Source organism: Anser cygnoides, chromosome 12, assembly GCF_040182565.1.
Source record: "Anser cygnoides isolate HZ-2024a breed goose chromosome 12, Taihu_goose_T2T_genome, whole genome shotgun sequence".
In the NCBI taxonomy this organism is placed as follows: Eukaryota; Metazoa; Chordata; class Aves; order Anseriformes; family Anatidae; genus Anser; species Anser cygnoides.
Genome location: NC_089884.1, coordinates 2,166,321 through 2,189,429, shown reverse-complemented (window position 1 = coordinate 2,189,429; position 23,109 = coordinate 2,166,321). Strand labels below are relative to the sequence as shown.

Here is a 23,109-nt window from a genome sequence, read left to right as displayed (position 1 = left end):
GCTCCACAGCAATCCACAGATGGGACGTTTCGAAAAGGAATGGTATTTTCCCTGGAAAACGTTCTTGTTTTGACAAATGGAAAAAGATGAAAACCAGTCGTGTGTAGATAATCGAGCGCGTGCACATGTGATTTATTAAAGGAGTTTTGTGTGCTCACCAAACTCTGGGCACCTGTTTGTGCGTCTGATCTTGTAAGATGGGACACATCTTGAAAACAATGGCTCAGGAAAAGTCCCGTAGAATTTAATAGAAATCAACTGTTTCCAGTTGTTTCTTAACCGCTTTTATTTATTTTATTTTCACCTCTGAGGCGGAGCTATGTCCAGAAAAAGCACGTTGACACAAAAGCTGATTCCAGGCGTCCTCACCAGGCAGTTTTGCTCTGCCCCTGGAGAACAGGTTTTGTTCACAAGTGAGCGATCTGCAGGGAGGCCTGCTCTCTCAACCCCCGGTAGTTCAAGATCAGGCGATTTTGTCACGTCCTTCTGAGAAAACTTTTGGAAGTGCACCAGCCTGTGAAATCACCTGCTAGAGAATAAACATCACCTGCACGTGAGCGTTCGCAGGGATAGGCAGGGACGTTTCAGAAAGCAAGGTAAGCAGATGAATCTCTTTTCTTACCCCTTCGTAGTTCTAGATGGAAGATGAGCATTTGTTTGATTGCATCTCGGAAGACAAGTAATTGCTGCCTTACAAATGGTTGTTGCAATTCGCATGGATTGGCCCTACCATAAATTAAGGATCAAACAGAAACACCAGTGAAAGCTTGCGGGGAACTGGCTGTTAATTCTTCTCCTGCTGCTGTTTCGCATTAGGCCCCTTGTGTTTAACAATGGTGCATCTATTAGTGCCAGCTTTCTGCTCGAACAGGGACGAGTTAATTTGCTGAGTCCCTTCAGAGTGTCCAGCTTTCCTTACATGCTAGGGCTGTATTCAGGTATCAGCAGCCCATGTTTTCTTTGCTATTTGATGGAAACAATTGTATAAAATGCAATGCAAAAAGAAAATAAAAATGCAAATTATGAGGTGAGGGGAAAAAATCCAACCCCCTTTGCTGTGGCTCTGGGGACTCCCAGTGTTTCTGTTCCCAGCGTGTGCGGACCAAAAAGTGAGAACAAGCAGAAATGGAAAATGGGAATCAGTCGGTGGTGGCAGGGAAGCCGTCTGAAGGCAAGTTCCCTGCCTTGTGTCCCCGTCCCATCCTGTGCTCCATCCGTCCCTCCAGTCTTCTGCAACATCTCATGCTCCAGGGTAGGAAAAGCATCAGAAGTCAGGGAATGGTGAGAACAGAATTAAATTCTAATTTGCTGTCAGCATTTCAGTAGTCCCAGATTCTGTTAATAATACAGGAGTTATATTCCTCTGAAGAACAGAACTACTAAAATTCCCTTTTTAAAATCAATAATGCTTGTACAGGGGGTTAAACCTCCTCCCAGGTGCTATTCCAAAAAATAGTAGTGATTTGAACTCCAATAATTTTGGTCTGCAAGACCAAAACAGACTTGAAGCTTGTACAGGTCTATTTTCTTCAGTGTGTACAGCCGTCTCACCCCCTTAAAATCACACTTCAGTCATTTTGAAGGAAACCTTGGGCCTTGTTTTACAGCTAATCGCACAAAAATGCTTGTTCAACCGCTGTGTTCAAAACGAACCGAAATTTCATGCAAAAAATGTCAGGTCCTCGACAAACGCGATGAGCGGGTGAGGTTTTATCAGCCGGGTCTCATGGTGCTGGGGCTGGCTGTGGGCTTCGCACCTCGGGCTCTGTGGTTCGTGGCGGTAGCAAGAGCAGGAGCGGCAGCCCCGTTGTGGGTGCCCGTCCTCCCTCGCCGAGTTACAGGAAGCTCTCCTGTGGTTTTAGCAAAATAACGCCAAGCTGGTAGCGCAGTTGGCCTGGTGCTGTTCACCAGGGGCTGGCGACGTGCACATGGCTGCCTTCGTGGGTGTCAGAAGAGAAGAGGGGTCCTGGCACGTTATGTCACCCTTCAGTGTCTCCTTACAGAGGTTTTACATATCAGGGCCACGGTAGCATCGTGGAGTCTGTCATCAGCTGGACAAATGACAGCTTTGGAGAGGCAAATCTCTGGTTCGTTTGGTTTTGGGGTTTTTTCTTGGTGGTGGTTTTGCTTGCAACCGAAGGCTCTGTCCTGGGACGTAGGAAGCAGGCGTACAGACTCAGGATTTCCCCGGGGGAGAGTTTTCTCTCCATCTGAGAATATTGTTTAAAGTTGGGCTGAAGGATATGTAAGGAGATGAGCTGCCCCTCCTAGAATTATTATCTGCAGGTTAATACAAAGCCATAAAAGAAATTACAGCCCGCTCTTCCAGCTGGTTACATCTGTGTGGTCTGCTCCGCTGCGGAGTTGCTTCTTTGGAAGTTCTCCCTGGCTCTCAGAGGGCCGAGGAGGATGTGTTGGAGGGGTCGATCACCCGCTTCTTTCTTCTAGAGACCCTTGTTAAAATTTGGCCCAAGCCACAGAGGTTTTTACCCATGCAGCTGGGCAGCTCGGCACAGCGGGGCCACGGGGGCCGGATTCGATGATCTTGGGATCCCAGGCGAGGGGAGGTGGCAGCGGCGGCCGTGTCGGGACGGCGGCACCATGTCCAAGCTCCGGCAGAGCCACGAGGTCCCCAGGAGGGTCTGGCAGAGCCACAGGGTCCCCAGGAGGGGACCGCCACCGACCACGGCACCCTGGTGCCGCACCGCAGCGGAGGCGAGCGGCTGCGTGCAGCCGGCGGGCTGGCGAGGCTCGCGTTTGGTGCTGTGCAGGCACCGCCTTCGCCCCTTCGCTGAAAAACAAACAAAGAACCAACAAAAACAAGGAAAAGCGGAGGGCTAGAGTTGAAGTTTTGGCTTTAGCCCAGGCTAATGGATATTCAGCTCTGGCCCAGAGACTCTGAGATTAGCAGATATTTGTTTTCCTCGGGGATTGAGGAAATCTCCAGATTGGCTTTGACAAAGGCTGGTTTTTCCCCTGTCTTGTGACAGGGGTTCATCCCGTGGACACACGTTAGCAAGAAGCAGATGATAAATTAATCTCCTCTTGAGATTTCTACTTTTTTTTTTTTTCCTTTCACACAATGGCACCAAGGCCTTCCAAAGGGAGTTTATAGTTGGCTGTGGGCTTCCAAACGAAAACGACTCTGTGATGCGGAGTTAATCAGAGACAGCTGTTACCCGCAGCGCTGGCGGCCTCACCTCTTTAGCGTGAGATTAAAAATCATTAATAACAATCAGCGGGGAGCCGCGGAGAACGCTGGTGAGTTTCCGCCCTGCGGGAGCCGCGCTCACTCGAGGGCGCGGGGCAGGCTCGAGGTGCCGGGTGCCAGTGGCCAGGCCGGGCCACCGAGGCTCCACCAGTGGCTCCTAGGGGTGGGTGTGAGCACTCACGGCGTTGGGGCGCTGCACTGCAGCAGTTTTTTGGGGAAATGCAAATGAAGATGTGAGCGCGGAGCTCTGCGCGGGGCTGGTCTTGGCTTTGGGTTTTGTTTTCTTACCCAGAGCGATCTGGATTTGAACAACACAACTGGCAGGCAAGCGAGCCTTCTCCCTCCGTTTCAGTTCTCTGCGCGTTTTTGTATCAACCTCCTTCAGCTGGTCCCAGCAGAACAAAAGGAGGTTTATTAATTCTGTTTTTTCTTTTTTTTCCTCTCCAAGTTGCTTGCTCTCGGTTGCAGAGACTTGGTAGCTGCCCCCGTTCACGTACACAAGTCCTCACGCGGCTCCTCTGCTTCCTCCAGGTTTGTCTCCCTCCTTGGTGCCATCTGGAAAACCATTTGCTCGGTGTGAGTGGAAATGTGGGTGAGATCTGTTGGATAAAATGGGGCGCTCTGGGACACCTGGCGTGGGCTCGGTTTGCGGAACAGCTTCGAGCTCTGCACGTGCCCCTGCTCTGTGTAAGGCAGAGCAGTCGCTTGGGACAGGGCTTGGAGGACAAGGAGCCTGGTGCAGGCTCTGATGTAAACCTCCCTTTGGCAAGCCACTGAGGCCAGTTCCTTAAAAGCATCCCGGTGCTCTCACAGGAGCCTTCCCTCTCCCTGCTGCAAGCTCGGGGTCGTGGCTGCGATCTGCCTGCCTTGGCTCCTTCCATCCCTGCCCGCCCTGCTCTGGGGACGGTGTCCTGCTCCTGTCCTTACAGTGACAGCACCGTGGGGCGTGGAGCCTGGGCATGCCATCGAGGCAGTGCTGGTACGGAAAACCCACTGCGTTTCTGCCCTGAGCTTCTTGATATCCAGAGATGGACCCTCGGGGGGGTTTGCAGGATGTGCTGTGAGCCAGGGAAGGACTGCTGAGCAGATACCTAGGCAGTGCTGACATAATCAGGAAAGCTCAGCAAGCCTGCTCTGGCTGCTGAGGCTCGGTGCTTGGATTTAATTAGCTCCAGAGATCTAGCAGCACCCTGTTGTATTTCTCGAGCTCCCAGAGGCATGCAGAACGGAGGGTTTGTTTCGATCCCCCAGAAATAAAAACATGAAAAGCTATCTCCAGAACATCTAGAGCCCACCTTGGCTTCCACCCACCGTTACTGCCTCGAAGGTGTGAAGCAGAACCAGGAGAGCGTTTGCCAGCAGCGTTTAGGATGGGAGGGCTGAGGCACGAGGCGTTTCAGGCACTGCTGTGGGTTTTGCCTTGGGCTTTGTCTCCTTCCCACTTTTGGGGTAAAGTGCCTCTTCGCTGCTGCATTGCTGTGGGTTCTGCTTTCGTCCTGGCCAAAAAAAAAAACCAACAATCCACCCCCAAAAAGAACTAGACAGCAGGTCACCACATGCTCAGCTTAATGCAGCCCCAGGGCTGTGTGTGCCAGCATTTCTTCCCTGCTGCTCCTGCCATCTGGAGCAGCGTCTGCCTTCATCTCCTTATCTCCTTCCAGATCTCAGCTGTAAACACGCCTGTTCTTCTTTGCCCACACGTCTTAATTTCTTTCTGCTTTTGCTGTTATTTATGACTTAACTCTGTTCCTGTAATAACTCCGCCATACCCAGATGCCCTATTTAGTTTTAAAGAAGTGGCGGCCAAAATGAAGCCAGGTTAGTGTTTGTCTGATAGAATTCCCTTCTGTTTCTTCTGGACTGGTGAATCTGTGTCCTGTGGGAGTCAGACCCTGGGGAGGAGAGAGCCGAGAGTGCTCTTGGAGGAAGGGCTCGGAAGAGCTCGCTAGCAAGGGAGCAGATGCTGAGGATTTGAAACTCAACCCTTGCCCAAACTGCAAGGAAACCAGCACATTCTTCATGAAAGCAGAGTGGCAAGGTGATGCCACCTGCTCCATCCCCTCTTCCTCCGCCTTTGGCATTGGCACAAGGTGCTGAGGGAGGATTACAGACCCACCAGCATCCTCCCCAGCCCCTTCCAGCGGTGAACACCTTCCAGGGATTTGATCCCGATGGGTTATATTCCAGCATTTTGCCAGTGTTTTTTTTTTTTTTAAACAATGAAATTCTCCAAAGCCACTCAATCTCAGGACCCCCAAATCTGAGGTTACACAACCTATGGTTCCTGTGCTGCTGCTCTATCTAACAGCTCTCCTGAGCAAACAGTGAGCCAAAGACGTTGCCGTCTTACACGGCTGTTTAAAACACACGGGTGACAACCGTAAGAAGCGCATGCATTGCTGGGAAAGCCAGTTTTCAGTGCATAAAGGCTGTGCAATAAAGTCTGGACCTTTTCCCCTCTCTCTGCTGGGAACACTTCATTCACAGCGGATGAATGATTTGTTTGTAGTCAGATTAAGGACCAAGCTGGTCCTTCGGCTTTGCCTGTCCATTCAGCAGAGTTTTGCTTATGTCTGGCCAGAAAATGACTCAGTCTAGCCATGACCAAGGGGCACGAGCATTTCTAAAGCAAGGCAGCGAGAGGAATTAATCCTTCAACAAATAGTTAGAAGCTGATATCTTGATTCAGTACCGAGCTCATGAACTAGAGGAAACCACAGGCAGGGAGATTTGAATCAGGAGGGGACCCATGGGGAGAAAATGGTTAGAAAAGGACAGGCTGTGCTGATACAACACCCAGGATAAGGCCTTGAGTAAGCTCCAGTACTCTTGTGAGAGCTGTGTGTGCTACCAGGCAGTTTTTCTGCTGGGTGGGACCCAGAGGGAGAAGCCAAAGGGAGCCAAAACGATGCGTGGGTCGCCGAGGATGTGTTTCGGTTCCTATGAGCCCGTCTTAAAGCACAGTAATGCTTTTATTAATCTTCGTATTCTAGTAAATGAAGGAATTCTTTGCTTTCACTGTAGCACAGGTCTAGCATTAAGAATCGTTTTGGGGTCTGTAACAAACCCGGGGCGATTTGGGGACTGGTGATGCACGACCTGAGAGCATCCCCAGCCAGGTGGCGATGGGAGCGGCGTGGGAGGGACGGATGCCACGTGTGTGCATGGGAGAGCAGGCTCCCCGCTGGAAGCCTCGTGGAGCAAAGGGAGCAGGAAAATGAGGACAGCGTCTGGGCTGAGTGGAGGCTTCTGCAAGGCCCCTTGGAGGACCCCGGTGCCGTGACTCAAAACTCAAATGGCCTCGCAGGCAATGGGCTTTGCTCAGCTGTCCGTGGCGATAGCTTCCAAGAGCCCCCACCCTTTCTCCCACTCGCAATAGCTCAGGGTGCATAAAACAATTTCTCATTAACTATAAAACACCCAAACCTCAGCAGAATTACAACCAGATGGATAAACAAACCAACGTTTCAAACATGAGAAAAGCCCTTCGAAAGGAAAAGCGAGGCAGAGTCCTGCCCAGCCTCGGAGAGATGGTCCCCGCTCCCAGCCTCGGCATCCTTGGTCAGAGCCCAGGTGATGGAAAGTTTCGTGCACGCACCTCGGGGGTCCTTGCACGGGGCTGAACTGTGCCTCTGCGAGGCTGGGAATGGTTTGCTGCAGGATTGGGCTTGGTCCGAGCTGGGGAATCCTGCGCTGGGTGCCAAGGGGTATTGGCGACCGCGCTGGCCCAAAGAGAAGGCATTTTCCTATTCTTTTGCTCCGGGCATTAGGTTCTTGGGGCAGGGAGGGGGAAATGTCTTCTATTCCTCATCCACACTGCTGGAATAAGATCATGGGGGGTCTTCTTCGGGACCCCCAGACGTGCGTGCTGCTGGCTGACCCCTGCAGTGTGATTTTGGGACCCTTCGAGCGCTTGGGAAGTGGTTGCAGAGGAGGAGGGAGGGAAGCCCAGCACCCACGTGCGTCCTGGAGCTACCGCCTTGGGTAGATCCACCCCTGGGCACCGGGGAGGGTGCAGAGCAGCCCTGGCAAGAGGGTGCCGTGGGATGGGGAGGCACAGGAGTAGTGTGGAAATTACAGGGATGCGGGAAAAGGGACGGCAGGGCAGGGAGCTGTGGGTCCGTCCTCAGGGATTGAGGGAGGTGGATGGGGAGAGGGGATGGAAGTTGCTGGTGGTGCCATTGAGGTTGGTGATCGGGCTTTGAGTAGGGGATAATTTTTTTGCGATACAGATTTTTTTGGATAATTTTTACGCAGTGATACTTCTTTTAGTTCAGACCGGCAGAGCAGACTCAGATCCTGCTTGCTTTGACTCTCGGACATTTGTGGAGACCTTTGTAAGCAATAGGAACAGGTCTAAAGCGTCACTCCACAGTTCTGCCTCCTAAAACGTGTCAGAGAGCAGTGAGTGGGAAGCGCTGCGTGTTCCTTACCTGAAGGGAAGCTGTATCCCTCTCGGCTTTGCTATTCCTGAGCACTTCAATGGCCAACCCACACCCCAAAGTCTCTTTTCCAACCCTGGGATGATTATTCTCTCTGTTCTGCCCTGGCCCTTTATGTAAACAGGGCCTCTGTTCCTTAAAAGCGTGCTTCATCATTTCCTGCTGCTCTAATGGACAGAGACTTTGCCATGAGAGGATGTGGGTTTCGTTCCCATCATCAGTGGGAATTTCTGAAAAAATAGCACTAAAATTGATGGCAGCTCCACATTCAGCACAGCGGGGCTGCTCTTCCCAGGAGCGTTCGAGACATCCACAGCCTGCATCCGGCCGGGCGAGCGGGCTGTGATCGCAGCTCCCTCCTCAGAGCCGCCGCGCGTCCTGGCAGAGCTTCCCCCCCAGCTCGCCACGCTAACGCGGGGCACATGCCTGCCGGGGACGGGGCTGGCACCGAGGAGCAGCTCTGTCATCTTCCCCCGTTCGCTGTCCGCTGGGAGGTAGCAGTGCTCGCCCCCATGACTGTGCAATCCCTTGGCAAGGTCGAGGGAGGGGACCGCTGGTTCTTTGGGGGGTCCCTGCCCCTCAGCCCCCAGCCCTCGTCAGCCCTCCGTCCTTTCCTGCCTTTGAGCTGGTTCCTCCTTTCAGCTAGGCTTGTGCAACAGCGGGTGGCAACCGCGTCCTTTTATAGCGGGTTGTTTTGTCTTGTGCACCAGTTATTTCAGGGAAGCAGCTAATTTGTTCCCTCTGTGCAGATGTGCCCGTGGAAGCCCCTACAGGAGCCGAACTTGGGCTGGCTTGTAGGGTTTTCACGGTGTCGGGGCCGGGCTGGGATGTGGCCGTCGCTGCGGGAGCAGGTGGGGTGGGAAGGGAGCGCGCTGAGCTTGTCAGGGCTGGCGGTGTCAGCCCTTGGCTTCGTGCTCCACCAGTGCGTAAGGGACCGAGCACGAGAAGGACTGCAGGATCGGGGAGAGGAACGGAAACCAGAAGAGCTGGAGCCTCGTCTTGGCTCCGGGACGGGTTCAGCGCGTTGCCCTGTGCGTGTCATTTAAGGTCACCGCTTGAAAAGAAATCGTTTCTAATTTCGGGAGTTAAGTCAGGCTCCAGCAGCTTCGTTTGCAGAGTTGGTGAACTCCCACTGCTCGGAGTTGGCTTCTTGGAAACGTTTTAAAGGACAAGCCCTCGAGCTGTGAATTTAATGCCCTTAGACTAGAGGCTGCTCGGGGAAAATTTTTGTGCCCCAGCTTCAACAGGTGAAACGTGTGATGGCAGCCTTCAAAGGGTGCTGGAAGGTGAACCCACATTTCTGAGGACCTTGAAGTTCCCCACAAAGGTTGGACCCTGGGCTGTGCTGGACCTGAGCTCGGCAGGATGCGTGCAGTAACTCAGAGCAGCATCTCAAATCAGTCCCGTCCTGGTGGCAGCTGGGATTTTCTGTGGAGCTTGAGGCATTTGTGCACGTAATTCCCACTGCAATTTATGACTGTTTGGTGCCTGCTCCTCTTCGGGTCTTTGGAAAACTACTGCCAAAACCCCCCAGCCAAACTGTCCTGGAAGCAAAACACTTGTGCCGCTTGAAATGTAGCCGGTGTACCCTGGTGATGGGCATGGTAAGAAAAAAAAAAAAGAACTGATTTCATGGATCGGTGCTGCAAATGTTAATTTAATTGCAGAGAAAAGTGAAAACGTCTCCGTTAGGCGGGGAGCAGCTCCTTGCTGGAAGGCCCCATGGATGACTGGCTTTGGAGGCTGAGCTCAGCCGCCTGCAGCAGCGCTTTGGTGCTGCTGGGCCGCCCGTGCCAAGTCTCCAGCTGCCTCGCCACGCTCCGTGCAGGCAGATCTGGCTGGCGGGGCCGTGCCGCTGCACCTGCTGCTGGGATAAACCCAGCCCCGGGCTCCTTGCGCCGCTCAGCTGGCTCTGCTCGACTTGAAGTGACGCGCTCGGAAACTTCTCCCCGGGGGCTTTTTACAACCAGAGCTGCCTTCTCGGCTGTTTCCCTGCGAATTGGTTTCACCACCTCCTAGGACCTGTTTTGCACGTTGCTGGTGGGGCTGCTCGCTGGCTTGGCCTCCGCGGAGTCTGTCTGGCCATTTGATCTCAGTGCGATGGGTCACTTCTGGAGCACAGTCGGCGATGAGTCTGTCAGCTCAAGGGAACCATAAAGAAGGAACTTCGAGTTTAAACAAACAAAACCTGGAAGCTTTGATAGAGTAAGGTCAGCGGAGACACCCTCTCCGTGGCAGGACACTGTGTTTTTTTGAGCCGGGGCTGCTTTGCCTGGCTGGAGATCTCTGGCACAGCGCAGAGTTTGCAGTGGACTCCTTTGTTGAGCCGGGTGTTGTATCCGTTCGTGCTGAAGGAAGCCGCGTAGACCGTGGGTGAACCAAGAAGAGGTATTTGATGCAAACACAGTTGTTCACCAGTGCGCAGAGGGAGCGCATCAGATGTCTCTTATCTTTGTAGACCGATGCTCACTCCCTCTCTACTCCGACTCCAGGCTGCGCAGGGTGTGGGAGGACAGAGTTTTTCCTAGAGAAGTGGGCCAAGTCTACAAAACCAGGATCTCTGTCTCGGGCAGGGAATTTGCTTTGATTCACTTGCCATCACTGAAGCTGCTGCCACACTTCTTCCACAGAAGGGGGGATTTCAGCTCTGTCTGAATCCTGGCACCCGCTGCATTGTCTCAGCTGATAGACGTGCTGGACCTTAAGATGCCCAGGATGCCTTCGTTCATTTGTCAGTTTGGGGCCAATTCTGGCAGCCCAGCAGTTTGGGCTTCTACCAAAACCCCTCTTGCTCAACAGGCGCGAGGCTTTAGGGGCCTGACCCACCATTTTAGTGGCGTTTCCCCATCTTGAGCAGGGTACTGCATGGCAGAGGAACCTATCCTGGCTTACCAGATCAAATTTTGGACTGCAAAACCCTTCTCCACCCATGAAGCAGGACAAACCAAACGGCCTTTCATCTTCCTAAAACCCTGCGCAACCTGCCGGCACGCAACGCTACTGCGAGCGAACCCTTGCTGTTAACACTAAGCATGTCCAAATATTATTTCATCCCTGTACCGCAGCCCAGCCGGCACGGGAGCCAACAGAAACGTGGCTGTAGGACAGCCACAGCGGCCCGGGGAGGGCGGGGGGCTGTGGGGACGGAGCGGCCCTCATCCTACAAACGGCACGGTTGTGTCCCAAAGGGTCTGCGCTCTGCGTGTACGGCTTGGCCCTGCTTCGTCTCCTGCAAGCGCCGACGTGTTGAAGGGCCACAACGCACCGCGTGTGAAGGGACAAACGGGAAACAAATGCTGATCCCTGAGCCTTCCCCCCCAAAAAAAAAGCTCCAGCTCCAACACTCCAGGCCCTCCTGGGTCTCGCGGCCTTTTAATTTGTCTCCTCGCTCGCAAACCGAGTTGATTTCTGTCAGGGAAGATAAATGTTGTCTACAAAGCTAAGATAAGAAGGATGAGATCTGTCTGTTTCCGAGGGCTTTGCGGAGGTTTGGGGGGATGCGGATGGGAAGCCGGGACTAGACTTGCCAAGAGCACGGGGGCTGAACAAGTACACATGAGAGGGGAACCGTGGTGGCTGGGTGGCTTAAAGCCCTTCGTTACCGGGTCATTTGCGTATTTCCACCCTGGTTCGACTGCAGCCAAGTGGTGTTTCTGGGAGATTGGTTATGCACAGGCTGTGCCTACGTATTCTGGTGATACAAGTCTTGGAAACGCAAGGACAGAGCCTGCGAGGGTCTTTCCCTGGCTGATGGGGAGCGGAGCCTGCTGGCCTCCAGCCACGTCACGCAGGGCTGGCATCCACCTCGCCAAACCCCACCAAAACTGTCCAGGCTACCGCACACCTTTTCCAAAAGCCTCGGCAAAGAGGTCAAGGTATGGCCAAGCAATGAGCCTGACGTGAGCATTCGCCCGGAGTGGGTTTTTCCCCAAGAACAGGATTTAGGGTAGGGAGGTGCAGACGGACGTACACAGAGCCAACGCTGGGATTGTGCTGCAAGAAGACTCTTAGGGAGCCCTGCTTGGTGATTGTAGGTAGTGGGAAACATGAGATTTCCTGAAAAATGTTGTTTGAAGTCTGTTCTTCTATGCATTATGCAGGAATTTGGCTGCAGGAAGTCTTAGCTCTTTCACATATTTTGTATCAAAATCCCGTTATAGACCAAATAATTGCTTTTCTGTGGCGAAGAGACTGCAAACATGCAGTCACACTGACCCATGCGCAGCGAGACAGATTGCTCCAACCTGTTCCTGCTGCTGAAAGGAAGTGAAAAGACAAGTCCGAAGCTTTTCTGTTAAATCCTTAGGCCTCACCATTTTTCAGGGATGGCGAGACTGCAGGGAAAAGGAGACGGCTCTTAGCTCGCTGCCTGGCACCTGGCTCCATCCACCCAGGAGTGTCACCGAGGTGTTCGGCCATCGAGTCCGTGGCCTTGCAGTCACCTGCGGAGGTACCGAAGGGAAAGACTCGCAAAACATTCCTGCAGTTGCTGAACTCTCAGCCTCTGGGGGAGCTTTCCATGTGCAGCGAGGCTGTTTGCTCTGTGCTTGAAAGCAGACCTCACAGCAGCAGGGGTTACACGCGCCCCTTGGAGCCAGCTGGGGCTGATTTTCCCATCCCGCCCCAGACAGGCTGATAACCAGCTCTTTGGGGGCTCGGCGAGCGTGTTATCATCGCAGCCACCAGCGCTGGAGGGAGGGATGCTCAGGCTGCTGGAGGGAGCGAGCAGAAGGACAAAGGACCCTCTTGTCCCCCGCGTGGGGATTCGTTACATGTCTTCATTAGGGATGTGCTCACCTGGGTGCTGCAGCCTGGGGACTGCCACGTGCCCTGTGCAGACACCGCGAGCTGCAGACGCTGCCCTCCCTGCCGTGACCCCCGTGCCGAAAGGAGAGAGGGCAGAGGAAATGAGCTGCAGGGAGCCGGGCCGACAAGGGGGTGGAAGATAACTGCGCTGCTTCCAATTCAACATCACGTTAAACGGAAGGAGAAGCGTTCCCCTCCCGGCAGCAGCACGGCCCAGCGGGGACCCAGATGTCTCCGGGAGCGGGATCCCAGAGCAGCTCTGCCTCTCCAAGGGGCTGTGCGCCCTCGGCACGCCGATGGCGAGACACCAGGCTGCAGCAGGCCGGTCCTGCCCGGGTCTTGCAGCCTCCACCCTGCCACAGCCACTGCAAGACTTTGTGAGTGGAAGCGTGACATCCATTTTATCCTCTGCCCGTTTCCACGGGGGCACCTGCCCAACCCTGCGGTTAAGCGCGTAACCTGAGATGTGGAAGAGGAAAATCCCTCCAAGGCCAGCCCGCGGCGTGCCAGGTCCGGTCTGCAGAATTAAATCTGTCTCTGCTGCCGCAGACAGCTTGCAGTTTTTCAAATCAGAGCCCTGGCTATGAGGATTTTGAATGTGCACCTGGAAAAACCGCAGGAGCATTATCTGGGACCGAAAGAAGCCATTGTGTCTCGCAATCTGGCAATTACTTTTTCCACCCTTCAAATCTATCACGCTCGCTGGGTGATTGCAGGCGACCGCGGCGGTGCGGGCTGACAAGTCACCGCCTGTCAGCCGGGCTGGAGACCACTCGCCTGCTGCCGCACGGTGTTTCTTTCCACTTCCAGCAGCTCAAGAGGACGTGTCCAGCCTGTTACCGCAGCTCAGCTGAGGGATGAGAACTGATGAAATCATAGTCCCAGGACTCCAGTAATCCGCGCATCCCCCGAGAGAGATCTCCGAAACCGCTGGACAGAACTGCCACTCGTTGGAGACGAAGGGCTTTAGACTCCATAAGGACTCAATTTTTAATTTTGCAAGCAGTACAGTATTTATCCCCTTGACCACTATTGTAATTACCGAGGCCTGATGCAGGGAGCCAGGTTCAGTTTTGCTTGAACTGTCAGTGCTCTTGGAAAGCCGGGGCTCTGCGCGCGCCTCTATCTGCTGCCCTTCCTCGCGCGCTCACATGTGCTCAGCAGATCCGCAGCCTCACCCGCACCAAGTGCAGCGTGACCTCAGTTAAGAAAACACTTGCTGTAATCGCCTCCAGATCTGCCGCTGTCTTTGATCAGCTTAAATATCGGTTTATCTTATGATATAAATATGTAAAACATCCATTTGTTTTCGTGCAGGATGCAAATAAATCATTGCGTAAGTGTATACACGAGCGAGGCAGTGGGGAGAGCAGTGATAGGTTCATAACTCATAAGTCTCCACCTCTTTGAAGGTCATTACTTCACCAACACGCCGTTTCTCGCTCCACGAACCCCTATTTTGCATTATTCAAATGGTCTGGGTCATCCACGGAGGGCTGTGCCGTGCCGTAGGAGCGGTGGCGACTGGCGTGGGTGCAGCACCAGTGGGTGCAGCGCGCGGCTCTCCAAGGTGCAAAAAGTATCAACTCCTCCCAGAGCCGTGCTCGGGGACTTGGCAGACCTGGTGTCACCTCCCTGCCACAGCCCCCCCGGACTGATCCTCAGCCCCGTTCAGCTCGTTGCCACCCCTTCTCTCCTTTGCTTGTGTCCGTGTCTATGCACCAGGAATAACGAGGTTGGCTTGCTCCTTCCTTTCAGGCTTTGTGTCACACGAGGTTGATGTCAGCTGGACTTCTCCTGTTGGATCAGACCCTGTTCTGGCTGATTTGTTGAAGTTTTTTTTTTGATGGGAGGTAGGAATTTGGGTTTTCTCCTTCCGTAGACTACTACGAATCATAAGCACACGCCATAGTTAATGTGTTGGAGAACGGAAACACCTGCCGAGAGATTCAGTTAGGAAAAAAAATGCCCACAATAATAGATGGTTGGGAGCCATAAAACATGCAAATGACATTTCTTCTGCATCTGGTGAAGAATTAGGGTACCAGTAAGATCTCCAAAGATGTATAAGCATTTTCCCAGGAGAGAAGGGATGTTGTGTAGTTCTGTCTTAATTCCTGCTTGTGCCCTTGTACTCCACCTTCCTTAAGGGCTTAAATTATTCCTCCTTGTTACAGGATTTTCTGTTCCGTATCCTAAACGCTCTTCTGCGGACAGATCCCACCCAGGAGGTGGCTGCCTCCTGGGGCAAAGCAGTGCCTGTGTTCCCATCTTTGTAAGTAATAAACCAATTTCAGTGAAGAACATCAATATATGATCATATTAATCGATATTTTACTGCTGTCACTCCTGCTCACAGATGTCCTGTAAAAGAGAGCACAGGGAGCAAGCCGCAGATAAGATACGGTGCGCAGAATAGTGCAGCATGATTAATGAACCCTTGGTCCTGGTGAGCGAGATAAAACATCTTGTGCTACTGCCCCATGCTAACAGCACTTATATCACATTTTAAATATTTTTTTTCTTATTTCAGAGGTATTGCACTATCTGTCTTTGTTCAAGGGCAGATGAGAAAGGGGTGATGCAGACACCGAAATTTGAAATCTTCCCCGGCTTAATTTTATTCCAAGATCGCAGAGATCCTTTCTTTGCTGGTTGTTTGTTTGTTCCGCTTTCTCACCTTTGCAAACTCCAGAGCTGGAAGAAATCCACATCAATTACTGCCCCCCCTCCACCCCGCCAAGCCTCCTGCATCTCAAGCACGCCCCTTATCTGCTTGCTGCCACTGCTGACAGCCACGGGCAGCACCGCTCCGTCGTGCCACCGGGAGGGAAGGGTGGACCCGTGCAGGAATTTTATAATGCTGAAATGTGGATTTCAGCTGAAAAGTGGCAGGGAACGGGGCAGAGTACCCAGGGCGTCTGTGGGGCTTCCCAGGCCGTTTAAACCGGTGATGGGGTGGAAGGCTGGGGCAAGGTGCTGGGCTGTAGATGTGGCAGAGCTTTGGTGTAGGCTGAGCCTCATGAAATTCCCCTGGGCGGGGAACTGAAAATGGCTTTTCTCCTCCTTTTCCATCTCTGTTTTCTCTTCTTGTTCTTTCCTTTCATTTTTTTCTGCAGCTCATTAAAGGGAAACCCTTGCAAGACCCCTCAGGCAGGTGCTGGGACTGCTTCTTGCGGGACAAGAAATCCCCAGGAGAAGGGAATTTTGCCTGTTTTCCCCCAGAAAAAAAAAAAAAAAGGACTCCGAAGCTTAGGGCACTGTTTAAAAGTTCTGAGAGCCCCAAAGTTGCTGACTGTGGGAGCTGAGAACTGCCTGGGCTTTGGTGGGGGTCCCTGCAGCTGCAGAGGTGAGGACGGGCAGGTCAGGGATTTTGGGAACTAGCGGGCAGCATCCTCTCCTGGGCTCCCCATCTCCTGCAGCCAAATGAGGAGTGCAGCTCTCCGGGAGCTGCTTTCCCAACCTCTGTTGTTCAGAGGCTTGTATTTATTTAGAAATGTGGCTTATTCTGGTGCTGCCTGCGGAACGTGCCTCTGCTGCGCGAGCCCTGGGAGGGGATGTGCCGAACAGCCTCGCCACGCACCAGCTCCCCGTGCGGGGGACCTGGAGCAGCCCCATTTCCACTGCCAGTTACAAAAGCGTGGTGTAAGGAAAATCCGATGACCCCAGCATTATGTTCCGGCTTGCGCCATGTCCAAAATTAAATGAAACACAGCGCTGCAGTGGCACTGTCTGACCTTTCCCATTTGCCGGGTATTGAGTTTTATTTGAATTTCAACCTTTCCCCCGCCGCTTCTTGGCTCTCCTTTTGGCAGGCTGACAGACGTTTGCTCCGCACACGAATCCACCCCACCTCAGGTGCTAGCTGCTGCTGCTGTTGCACTGAGCGCGAGCCTACGAGCGACGCTGCTTGCGTTGCACATCTGGTGCCGACAGCGCTGCAGATGGGTGCCTTGCGGAGGGCAGCACCCCGCACACACGCCGCGGAGTGTGGTCCCGTGAGCTGCAGAAATGACAGCTCCTAGTGCTCTCATTTCCTTCTGCTCAGCCTCGTGTGGACTCGCGCCTCTCGGACCAGCTGCTTGCTCGGTCCGGATAGTTCCTCGGCGGATGAGCCTGCAGCACGTCCTTTTCCTCTTCGCGGAGCCGGCACGCTTTGGAAGTTGCTCGGAGCTCACGATGAGGAAGAGGCAGCGTGTTGAAAATGAGCGTTTGCTCTTCTTGTTGATGGGCGAGATGCAAGGGAGCAGCCACAAAGCTCAGGCGTGCTCCCTTCCGTCCCTCCTGGCCACTTCGGGGGGCTTTGGATGCTGCAAACTCCCTGCTATTTGCTTGGGAGAGATTGAATTCGTCTTGTCAAGCAATTAGCGCAGATGTGTGGCACTCTCCCTGCAAGATAAAGCTGCTCAGCTCCCAGAAATCCGAGCGTTGTGATATATTTCGTGTGTCTGAAGCATTTTCTGCAAACGATACTGTGCTGCAGAGCACGTTGTATTTTTTAACTCTGCCCACTGATTTTCCTAATAGACAATCAGACCTAGCTGGTTGACTGCAAATGGCGTTCCCATCGGTTTTGCCAGATTTTACAAAACCGAATCGGCTTCCAAGCATGTGATGAGCGTAGCTCCTTCTCGGTAAGGTTAAGACTGAAACCGGGACAATTTATGGCAACATTTCCTGCTGGGGAGAGCGGTGCTACTTTTACACACATTCGATATCTCTTGGACTTCAGGCAGGTTACTCCCAGTTTATTCCATGCTATGCGAGGTCAGAGTTGGGCCCCTAAATCAAGATAAATATCTTTTAAAAACCATTTGCTGCCTCTGCTTTGATGAGAGGAATGTAATGGCTAAAAATAAACCTAAAGCAGAAAAAATCAGACTATTTTTGGAGAGGTGGGAAGGACGTGACAAAGCCAAGGACAAAGTCGTTTGCCATTAAAGGAAAGCAAGGTGCAGAGAAAACGATGGCGGGGCAGACAAGTGGTGATGGGAAGCCCAAGTGAAAAGGAGGAATTTGCAGTTCCTAGTGGTTCGTGAAGTAGGTGCGTTCGCAGATTCCCGGTGTTTCTGGCTGAAAATTGCCCGTTGCTGATCACTGCCAAGGGCCGCACTTCTAATGATCCCCAGTGTGCCGTGCCTGGGGACCTGCCTGGCACGTGCACGGCTGATTTTGGAAGCATCCGTCCTTCCAGCCGTCACCTCGCTTCAGGGGGACTGAGCAGCATCCTGCAGGCTCCTGGCCCCAGCAGCTCTCCTGTTATCACTTTCCATCAAGCGGATGGCAGTTCCTTATTTTAGGTGGCTTTTAATTGGAATTTAATTGGAACGCACTGATTTAGAGCTGGCGTGGCTGGCGTGGCTCGCGTGCAAACCTGGGCAGGGAAAATATTCTCAGCTAGCGCCTGCCAGGCTGGCCGGGGTCCCCCGTTAGTGGATGGATGGCTTGGAGTGCAGCTGGGGAACACAAAGTGGTCTCACAACCCTCCCTTTCTGCTGTCTGTCCCCTCTTATTTATTTATTTATTTATGCTATATGGCATTTCGCACACTTTGTGCAACATTTCTGCTTTATGTTTGCTCTGAGACCTTGCACCACGCCCGCAACCTCAGCGGGGTCCCTTCATTTGCAGCTCAGCTGCATCGCTGCCGTCGTGCTCTGGGCCACCCCACCTGTCCCCGTTCAGTGTCCTCTCTCCCATGGAATTTATATCTGTATTTAGAGATTGTTTCAGCACTTACGAAGCAGCAGCCTGCGTCAGGAACGGTTTGGGATTGCAAGCTGTGGCTATTGACATTGCAGAAACGCTGCCTACGTGGGCAGAAGTAGAATGGAGAAGAAAATCCTCTCCAACAGTTAACATACAGGGCCGAGTGTTGGTTTATCCTCATAAAAGCACAATTTTAAAAAAACACACGGAAGAAAAGTGTAGCCCCAAAGATCCCCCCCTGCATGGGAGATGTAATGGATGGCATTAAGTTAAACCTAGTAATTCATGGCATTGTAGGCAAAAACAGTCACTGTGTTACAAACACTCCTATGGGAATGTAAAACTGGCCTCTTTTTCACAAGAAAGGTGGCTGGGCACCCTGCTTGCTATCTCTGAGCAGAGAAAAGGAGGACAAAAAAGCCGTGCTGATTCCTAAAACTGTCATTTTAAGGCACCGAAAGGGTGAGAAATGCAGATTCTGCCAACCTGCAGTAGTCTGTGCCCCCAGATCCCCCGAGTGGTTTTGAAAATCTGCTCTCCACTACGGCTGAGCCTGGAATGATTGGGAAATTCAATTAATGCTTGCACAGATAGCTCTTCCTAAGTATTTACGCTGCACACCTATCTTGGTGGTATGTAAACATGCCGCGGGGTTTAGCAGCGTGCTTACAGCTGACCTGCCAAGGGCAGGCATCCCCTTTGCTGTTTTCCCCTAGGTCAAGTCCAGGCAGCTGAATCTGAGCCCATTTTCTGCAAGATTTCATTAGAAAGCAGGGGTGTGGAACCTGCAGAACCAGGCAGGTGGGGGACAAAACTTCAGGAGGGGAACCTGTGGAAGCATGACCCAAAATGATTTTCAAAAGACATGTTTCTAAATTTACTGCTGGGCAGTGCTTTGTGCTGAGAAATAATTTTTATTATGGCTGATTTATAGCCCCATGAAATGGGCTTCGGTCTCGGAAAAAAATGCATACGCTGCAAATACCAGAGGTGTGCTATCCAGTTTCCATACAACCCTCCAGCAGTCATATAGAGCATATTTGTAGGGGTGTCACAGCTGGCTTTCTCTTGGCCGTATTTTGCTGGGGAGCGAGGAATCTTGGCAATTCTGAACCTTTCCTGCTTTTCCAGAAGCAGAATTGACACCGTTACTGTGCGGTGAAAGGTTTCTCCATAGGAACTACATCCCATAAGTAAGCCTGCAGATGCCAGGCTGGAGAAGAGCTGCCGGTCCCTGCCTGCCAGAAACTTTCCTGCGTGATTGCTCGGGGTCCTTCTGCAGTTTCCGCACGTCCACGAAATCGTCGGAGTCAGCAAGGCGTGCAAGGTTCGGGAAGAGCAGAGTGGAACAAAGGTTTCTTGCAAGGGGATTAGGCATTAAAGCCAAACGGGGCCACGCAGAGCCCTGCGGATGTGCCCGTGGGGAGGTGTTTGTATGGCCTGGCCCTGCTCCGGGTCACAGGAAAGCGCGTTTCAAAAGTAAGGCACCCAGCTACAGAGGCTGTCTCTGTTGGCAAAGATTGGGATTCCAGTAAAGCATCCTGGTACTGGCGTGATTCAGGGACTTGATGAATTATCAGGGAGCGGGGAGCAGCAGGAGCGGGTCCTGGGTGGCAGCAAGTGGTGAGGGACCTGTGAGCGCAGCAAAGGGTCTGGTGGCATCAGGGGCCGCCTTTGGATAAGGAAGGAATGGACAAAAAGAAGGGGAGGAAGGAAAAAGGAGGCTCTGCAAGAAGGAAGCGTGGACAGAAGAGGATCAGGAGCACCCACGAGGCAGAGGGAGCCCGGTTGGAGCTTCAGGGACTCCTCCGAGCAGCATTCCTGCCTCTGGTGCTGCTCCCAAACTCTGTAGCTGCCTCCAGCCTTAGGTTTTCTGCACGGTTCTGTGAGAGGCTATTGGTGAGGGCACCTCCTGAATTTCAGGGAGGGAAGGGAGGCTCTGAGAAACTCAAAGGCTGCCCTTGGGAGAGAATTAAGGCCGGCATGTTTGATAACTCCCATCCCATGCTGTCGTGGCCTGAGCTTCAGCCTCGCAGCCCTGCTTAGTGAGCAGCACTCTCCCGTTCACTCCTGAGGACACAGAAAACAGGCAAAAAAAGCAGCAAAAAAGAAGAAGCCTGAGTGGAAGAAAGCAGAGGAGAAACGTGCCTATTCCCCACGTGGTAGCTTGGCAGAGAAGGACACGCTTCAGCTGCAGCATGCACTCACAGCTGCTGGTCAGAAGGGATTTTACAAGTGATGAGCAGCGAAATTGCTCGTTGAAGCAGAGCAGTTTGCACCGAGGTGCAGGTGGGCACGCGTGGTAACAGCTGCTGGAGGGGCCGCATCAGGCAGCTTTACAGCACACGGCCGCGCTCCGCCTGTGGGATAAACCCAGGCAATTTCATGAGCTGCTGGGCTGGGAGGTGGGCAGTGGCGCTTGTCTGACAGCACCTGCCTGCTGCTGCTGGGAAATGCTTCAGATACAGCTCTTCACTCACTAATGATTTTATTTTTTTTAACTACTACAACAACAATTACCAAAAACTTGAGCTGGGCAAGGGGAGCTGGAGCCTGGCTTGGGGGAGCCCAGCTCCGTGGGGTGCAATAGGAAAAGTGTTGTGGGGTGGAGGGGCACTGGTGTGTGTCCGGCCTCACTTTTAGCACAGGGCTGGACTCAGTGAGGAAGGGAAGGATTTAGCCCAGCCACAGGCAGTAGCTCAGCACATTTCATGTTATATATTGTGTGTTTGCTCACAGTATTGCTGGCCCACAACTGAAAAGCCAAGCGTAGATCTGAGCTTCTTGCATCCTGGTCGCTGTCGGGGTCAGTGTATGGATGCACAGCCCCCCGTGCGTGCTCTGGAAGGACTGGTGTAGCTCTTTGCAGCGTGTGATGAAGACCCCCACTCCTCTTAGCCAAGGCTTGCAGAGGCGTTTGCAAGAGCACCTTGCTCATGCTGTGTGTGAGGGGCTGCAGGAGCTGCTCTGACGTCGCTTGGGCTCCCAGAGCAGATGTGCTGGAGGAGGACAACATCCACATTATGGGTAGGCAGGGAGCAGGGCTGAAAACCAGGTCCTGGCATGGCTCTAGGCAGAGGCACCCACAGGCATGAGAGCAGCTCTTGCCCTGGCACTGCCCTTGGTGTGCAGAGGTGGCCTGGAGCTCCCAGGTGGGCAAGCAGGGGCAGCTGAAAGAGATAAATGGGGTGGGAGAGCCCAGCCCAGCTTCCCCACCTGGCACCAGGCTGGGGACGAGTGCTGGCTGCCCGCCCCCCAGCTGGGTGGCTTTAATAGGGCAGAAGCTGCTGCAGCTGGGTCTTTATTTCTCATTTCATAGCTTGTGGTGGCTAGTGAGGGACTGGGAAGATGTGCAGTGAATTTCTCCCTCCTGAGAGGCTGTAAAGGTCTCTTCTGGTGCTCTGGATTTTGGGTTGCAAGGTGCTGTGCTCGGACTGGCGCTGACCTCGAGAAGTTTGCCATCTCTTCGGGGACCTGGCTGGAGTCCTCAGCGCCTTCCAGTGCTCTCCTTGGCTTCTGGAGCAGCAGCGTGAGCCCGGCAGGTCAGTGAGGTGTCTTTCTCCTCGGTGTCCCGAAACCACCTCAATTTGATGCTAATGGGTTGTGATTTCCTGGTGTGCGTGTGCGTGGGTGGGAGGCTGAGCTGTGGTTTGGGTTAACTCCCTCTCGGTTCAGTGGTGCTACTGTGCTGCACGCTCCGAGTTAGGAGGGATCGCGGCTGCCTCAGACGTGCAGCTCATCCCGCTCCTTCCCCTGTTGTTTGAGCGATATTTGGTGCCAATCCCCCAGCCCTGGGTCTGTGAAATCTCAGAGTGTAGAAACTGCCGTGGTTTCAGGGGGCTTTTCCCGGGTAGTGAAATAGCTCTCGCTTTTCCTCTTGTTTCTCACAAAGCCTCGTCCCTCTTGGTGTAGTGCTCCTCGGTGTCATCGAAAGGTACGTCTGTGTGGGATTGCTTACAAGCCTCTTCTTAGAGCTTCCAAATGCTGGCAGGTGGATGTACCGAGGGTCTTTCTTTTTTATTGCTAGATGTTGATATTATCTTCTTCTGTTCCTCTCCTTTTGAACTCGTACGCTCAATTGAGGCCAATTGCCTCTTGCAGTTTTAAATAATTCCACGATTATTTGGTACCTTCTGCTGCTCTGCTCTCGCTTGGAGAGAGCAGCAACTTTCTCCCACTGAAAATTGTCTTCTGTATGTTGCAATAATGAAACAAGTGCAAGCCCTTGCTGCTCCTTGTGAAACGGATGAGTTTTGTTTGTCTCTCCTCTGCATTGCTGTATTTTATTTTTTTTTTTCCTTTTTTTTTTTTTGTACCTGCGATCTGCTCTGCATCAGCTTTCTCTCTTCCTCACTCTCCACATCTGGAAAATGGGAACAAAAAGGCTTTTTGTTCTCTCTAGTAAAATCATTGTGAGCTGCGGATGAAAAGCAGCTTCTGGGGCTGCTCCAAACCCCTTGGAAATTGTTTGAGAGAAGACTTCCTTGGATTTAATGTCCTTTGGAGTAGGTTGTGATGTTCGCCTCGCTTTTGTTTAAAAGTCTCTCGCTTTCCTTTACCCAGCAGTGTCTTCTCGTTGCAGCTGCAATAAGTGGAGAGCTCTGCCACCAAACGCGTATAGAAAAATAAATAATAAATCTCCTTGGGCTGTGCACATAAACGTCCTAAACAGATGCCTTTAACCTTTGTGGCCTAACTAAGGATAAGAACTGGCGTGTTCCTTCTCAGATAAGAAGGATTAAGCACCGTTATCAGTGTCCTTTCTGTTCCAAAGCGAGCGTTTCCAGCACGTCATAAAAGGAAGGCAGAAAAATAGCCAAACCCCCGAGCCTTGCATCGTCTGTGGGTTCCTGCACGAGCCAGTGGCGGGGTCTGCAGAGAGCTGACCAAGAGGAGGAGAAGAAAAATAAATAAATTGACAAATAAGAAATGCTGTGCTCG

At 52.7% G+C, this 23,109-nt stretch overlaps 1 protein-coding gene across 6 annotated transcripts in view; it reads left to right on the top strand.

The window, feature by feature from the left end:
* The window catches only part of ZNF469 (zinc finger protein 469), a 229,524-nt gene that overhangs the window by 17,535 nt on the left and 188,880 nt on the right, over positions 1 to 23,109 (top strand). For 2 of the 6 annotated variants that reach the window (XM_067004293.1, XM_067004292.1), the window contains exon 1: positions 20,085 to 21,710. The exons of the other annotated variants lie outside the window; for them this stretch is intronic. The gene's annotated coding sequence lies outside the window, so the exon portion shown is untranslated. Of the gene's footprint in view, positions 1 to 20,084; positions 21,711 to 23,109 lie in introns of those variants that run through there. 6 annotated transcript variants of the gene reach the window in all.